Source organism: Dromiciops gliroides, chromosome 5 (assembly GCF_019393635.1).
Source record: "Dromiciops gliroides isolate mDroGli1 chromosome 5, mDroGli1.pri, whole genome shotgun sequence".
Classification (NCBI taxonomy): Eukaryota; Metazoa; Chordata; class Mammalia; order Microbiotheria; family Microbiotheriidae; genus Dromiciops; species Dromiciops gliroides.
In genome coordinates, this window is record NC_057865.1 from 33442932 (window position 1) to 33448931 (window position 6000).

The window sequence follows — 6000 nt, forward strand, 5'->3', positions numbered from 1 at the left end:
TATGGATACCTTCTCCATCCACCCCAACCTCCTTACCTCATCCTTTTTCAGCTCCCTTATATGCATTATCCTCCACCAGCTAGGTGGCCCAGTGGACAGAGTGTTGAACCTAGAGTCAGGAAAACTTCAATCCAAATCTTGTCTCAGATATTTATTAGCTATGTGACCTTGGGGAAATCACTTAACCTAAATTACCTCAACTGTGAAGTAGAGATAATAATAGGGCTATCTCACAGGGCTATTGTGAAAATTAAATTATATTTATAAAGTACTTAACACAGTACCTGACACATAGTGGGCACTATATAAAGGCCAACTTTTTTTACAATTAGAATATAAGCTGCTTTATGGCCGGGACAAACTTCCATGCTTGTATTTCTATTCTGAGGGCTTAGCTTAATTCCTTGCACATAGTGTTTTATAAATATTTGATGACTTGACTGTTCACCATAGAAAAGTGGTGGACTTTGTTATCAATGCCATCAAATGTGGTTACTGAATTGCTTAGGTGTTTTTTTTTCCTGTGCTACAAAGAGTTCAAGAGGAAAATACATCTAGGAAATAATTTGATAGGCAAATCAAATACATCAATAAAACTTTATAAAAGAAGACAAAAGTCTCATTATTTTACAATCACAGGATTTTTTACTAAAAGAACATTCCAAGTGATCACCCATCTTACTCATCAACCTTGGTGCTAAATGATGTTTAGCTGTTTGCAAAAATTAGATCCCCTCAAAAGATGAAAATTTGCCACTTATTTAGGATAGTCAAAATCACATGCTGCAGATTTTAAAGGCAACTCCATAAAAACTCTCTTAAGAGAAGAGCCACGGATGTTTGGAGTAATGAAAGCAATGTCTAGAGCAGTGAAAGGAGTGCAAAATCTGCCATGATGCTTACTTTGAAAGGGAGAGAGTCCATTTGGATAGACAGTGATACTATCTAATGAGCCTCCAAGGAGCAAAGTCAATCCAGATATGGAAAGTGTCAGGAGGAATTCCAGTTATCCCTGGACCAGGAGTAACCACAACTAAGAAGGAGGAAGTGGTGGTCACACTTTATTAGGCAAAGATCTCAATGAGAAGGAAGCCAAATTCCAAGTCTGCCTTCTTTTGCTGGTGGTGAGGGAGTTAACTGCTTGTGTTCTAGCTGTATGTGTTATCTGCACCACTGTAGAGAGAGACATCACAAGCAAGGTGAAAATGCCTTACACACAGGCTAAAATGGCCCAGGAAAACCTCCACTTAGAGGCTAAGGAGGGAGGAGTGTATCATAAATATGGGGCAGAGGAGAAATTCACATCATGGAGTATATCCCAGTACCACCTAGGCTACTTCTATCTCTGGTGCTATTAGAAAATAAGTCTCTTTATTTACTATGGTACAGATTTCATGGGATTTACTTCCAATGGATATGGACCTAGGGAGAGGTATCATTACCACCACTGGAGAGGGATTGACCCTGGCAGGAAAGAGTATAACAAAAGAAGTAGGGGGGCAGCTAGGTGTAACAGTGGATAAAGCACCAGCCCTGGATTCAGAAGGACTTGAATTCAAACCCAGCCTCAGACACTAAACATTTACTAGCTGTGTGGTCCTGGGCAAGTCACTTAACCCTCATTGCTCAGCAAAAAAAAAAGGAAGAAGAAGAAGAAGAAGAAGAAGAAGAAGAAGAAGAAGACAGTGATGGTGAAAGAAGGGTAGAGAGTACCTGCTACCACTTGGAAGCAATTGCCTCCAAAAGCAATGAGGGACAGTTGTGAGAGGAATCATTCTGCAGTAGCAACTTCAGAATCAATAGGAGGGAGGGGCCTACCTCATAATTCACATGCACAGAATGCCACATGCAGCCAATCAAGACCAGTTTGCTAAGCTTAGCCCACTATCATGTATTTTGCAATTAAATCCCTGTAAACTAACCCAGACCTCACTTTTCCCTAGCTCCCCACACACTCAACTATGTGGATCTTGATTTCAGATAACCCAGACATTGCTACCCAACTTTCCTCCATTTGTTCCATGACTTATATCCTAGATACCAATCTTGGCTCAGTTCAGCAACTCTTGGGTCATCTACCTACGTGATAACTTCCTGGCTATGACTATCTCCTGATCCCCCAAACCAGTAGTGGTTTAACCAGGGCTATGGGACTCAGTCTGCCCACAGTCCAAGCATAACAGGTCCCAGACAACACAATAGGAAAACACCAGAGAAACAATAGAAATAGATAAGGTGGTAAAGTGATAAAAAATTAGAGATAGACTTGAATAAGTGCCTCAGTGGTCCATTCCTATCCTTGTGAATGACAATGTCCCCCTGAGCTAGACCAAAGGGTCATAACAATAAGATCGAATCCTAATGCCAACATCAAGGGGAAAAGGAAGCCATTCGGATTCAGCTCACTTTTAGGCTCTCTTATTATACATTTCTAGGCTGGAGTCTTCTTGCTCCATTCTCTATCTAAACACTCATTGAATATGATTTAATAAGGTACAGAGAGGGGAATGGAACTGAAAAATACAGCTGCTACAAAGATTGTGTGACTATGTGGTATCTGGCAGGCTGATTACAGAGGGAACATCAGCTGCATTATTGAATTCTGCCCATAATCTGTCCATAGATTCTTAGTGGAATTGTTTGACCATAATTTGTCTGCTATTTTCACTTTGCTAGAATTCTACTCATTTGCTGCTGCAATGCCAGGATCTTGATTTAGATATTTCTTCCCGCTTTGAAGACAGCTGAATAACCTTCCAAATAAGAGCTCTATAAATTCCTTTCGGGAGGGTATATTTTAAGTGAGCATTTGGCCTTCAGCAGCAATTACAATCAATCATGCCTGAGAAAATACACACTCATCATTTATTTTAGGCACAATTCTCTATTACTTTTTAACTTAAAGCGTATTTTAAAATTGATAGTGTTAAAGGAAGGCCTTTTCCTGAACATACACTTTAATAAAGGAACTAGCATCTTTTCTTGCTCATTACATCAATTTCCCCATCTTAAAAAAAATCCAAATATGTAGTTAATTGATTTATTTTTATAAGAGATTTTCACAATAAAACTCATTTTGCTAAAACATCAAATGTGTTTAATGAAAGCTCAATAAATTTAAAACACTCTTATAGCTATGCTCCCAATTCCATGATACAAGAAAAGAATTGGAAAAATTTCATTCTCTATACAATGCAAAAACAAAACAAAATGCCCAAAGAGCAGCATTTTCCATGTACTTTTTGTTCACTAAAATTGTTAAAAGTACAACAGTACATGAACCTCATAGGGGGAAAAAAATCTCCTTGGAACAAATTACTATAATTAAATAACACTTCTATTATTCAGTAGAGCCAATGACACTCAAAATGAAAACATTTTACCAAAATTATTGATCACTTTTTGTGTTTATCAGAATCTAAATAGACAGTCTTTTAAAGGGAATAGACTTGATTACACTCATCTAATTGCAGGGACCAGTATTGCTATGTGAGACTGCATTGTCTGAAAATTATTCTTGAGATGTCTGGAATCTTAATAAAAATTCCAGAAAGCCTGGGTAGTTTCTGGGGAAACCTACTCTTCTTGTTTTCTCCCCTTTGCCACATCCCCTCCAACCCCCCACCAAAACTGCCATTACCCAAATCATCATCAAGACCATTGTTGCTAAAAAGGTGTCCACAAGATGCTCCATGAAACCCAAAGTGCTGTTGAATTTGGTCTCTCTTGCTCTGTCCATCTCGTTCTCTTCACTGGAGGCAAAGTTGTCTAGATGCAGGAGAAGAAATCTGCCCTTGACCACAGAGTCCTAAATTAGAGTTACTGTTGGCTCTCGCTTTCAGGTGTAGCTAACAACCACACTTTATCCAGGGCATCACCAGTCATCTTGACTTATATCTTGCCACTGGACTCTGATGACTTTGAAGGAGAGAGGGAGGCTGATGACTTTGCACAGCCCTGCCTCACTTAAATCCAATTCACTTGCAAGGCAAGACATCACCCTCCTGATTTCATTGGTCCTCTTCAAGAATAAAGGATGAACAATAGCACTGGATAGAGCACTGGACCCGAAGTTGAGAAGACCTGAGTTTGAATCTCACCTCGGACACTTATTAGCTATGTGTGCCTTAATCATCTGGGGCCATTTCCAGTCATCCTGATGTATATCTTGCCACTGGATCCAGATGGCTCTAGAGGAGAGAATGAGGTTGGTGACTTTGCACAGCCCTCCTTCACTTAAATCTAATTCACTGAAAGTCATGACATCACCCCAATGTCATGATCCTCTTCAAGAATGAAGGACATAGGGGCAGCTAGGTGGTGCAGTGGATAAAGCACTGGCCTTGGACTCAGGAGGACCTGAGTTCAAATCCGGCCTCAGACACTTGACACTTAACTAGCTGTGTGACCCTGGGCAAGTCACTTAACCCTCATTGTCCTGCAAAAACAAAACAAATCAGAAAAAAAGAATGAAGGACATACAACAATTTGATATAGATTATATATGTGCAGTTATACAAAACATATTTCCATATTAGCCATATTGCAAAAGAAAACAGACAAAAATAACCAAGAAAAATAAAGTTTTAAAAGAATGCTTCAGGGGCAGCTAGATGGCGCAGTGGATAGAGCACCGGCCCAGGAGTCAGGAGTACCTGAGTTCAAATCCGGCCTCAGACACTTAACACTTACTAGCTGTGTGACCCTGGGCAAGTCACTTAACCCCAATTGCCTCACTGAAAAAAAAAAAAAAGAATGCTTCAATCTGCATTCAGATTCCATCAGTTTTTTGTTTTTGTTTTTCTGAAGATTGAGAGCATTTTTCATCATAAGTCTTTCAGAATTGTCATTGTATTGTTGAGAATTGCATAGTCATTCACAGTTGATCATCATACAGTATTACTGTTACTATGTGCAATGTTCTCTGGTTCTGCACACTTCACTTTGCATCAGTTCCTATAAATCTTCCCAGGCTTTGCTGAAAGCATTCTGTTCATCATTTCTTATTACATAATAGTATTCCGTCACAATCATATACCATGACCTGTTCAGACATTCCCCAATTGAAGGACATCCCCTCAGTTTCCAATTCTTTGCCACCACAAGAAAAGCTGCTATGATATTTTTGTACATAATGGTCTTTTTGCCTTTTTCTCTCATGTCTTTGGGATACAGACCTAAGTAGTGGTATTGCTGGATCAAAATGTATACACAATTTTATAGCCCTTTAGGAATAGTTTAGAGAGGGTTTGAGTATGATCATGGGAGAGGACTGCAGCAGAGCAACTAGCTCCCTGAGGGAAGACTACTACTGTTTTGATTTGGGGGTTCCTTCTTATCTTGGCACAGAGCCTTGCATATAATAGACACTTAGCATGTGATTATTTAAGTGAATAACATCAGTCTTTGAGAAAATTAGAAACCATATCAGGTAAGGAACTGTGGAAGGAATTTGGGATATTTAGCATAGAGAAAAGGAGGCAACTAGGTGGCTCAGTAGAGGGAGCACTGGACCTGTAGTCAGAAAGTACTGAATTCCAATCCAGCTTCAGACACTTGCTGTACAAGTCACTTAACTTCCATTTGCCTTAATCCTTTGGAGAAAAAAAATATCTTTGCCAAGAAAACCCCATGGACAGTGTGATCCAAAGGATCAAAAAGAATCTGACATGACTAAACAACAACAAAGCCTGGTGAAGAAAACACTTGAAAGGCTGATGCTGTTGTCATTGTTGTTCAGTCGTTTAGTCATATCTTACTTTTCATGACCCCATGGACCATAGCATATCAATATTGTCCATGGGGTTTTCTTGGCAAAGATATTGGAGTGGTTTGCCATTTCCTTCTCCAGTGAAAAATACTGATGGCTATCTTCAAATGTTGAAAGAGTTATTACCTTGATAAAGGGATTAGACATTCTCTCTTAAGGCAGATAGTTGCTTGGGCACTGAGAGGTTAAATGATTTATCCAGAGTCACCCAGTCAGGATGTGTTACTGGT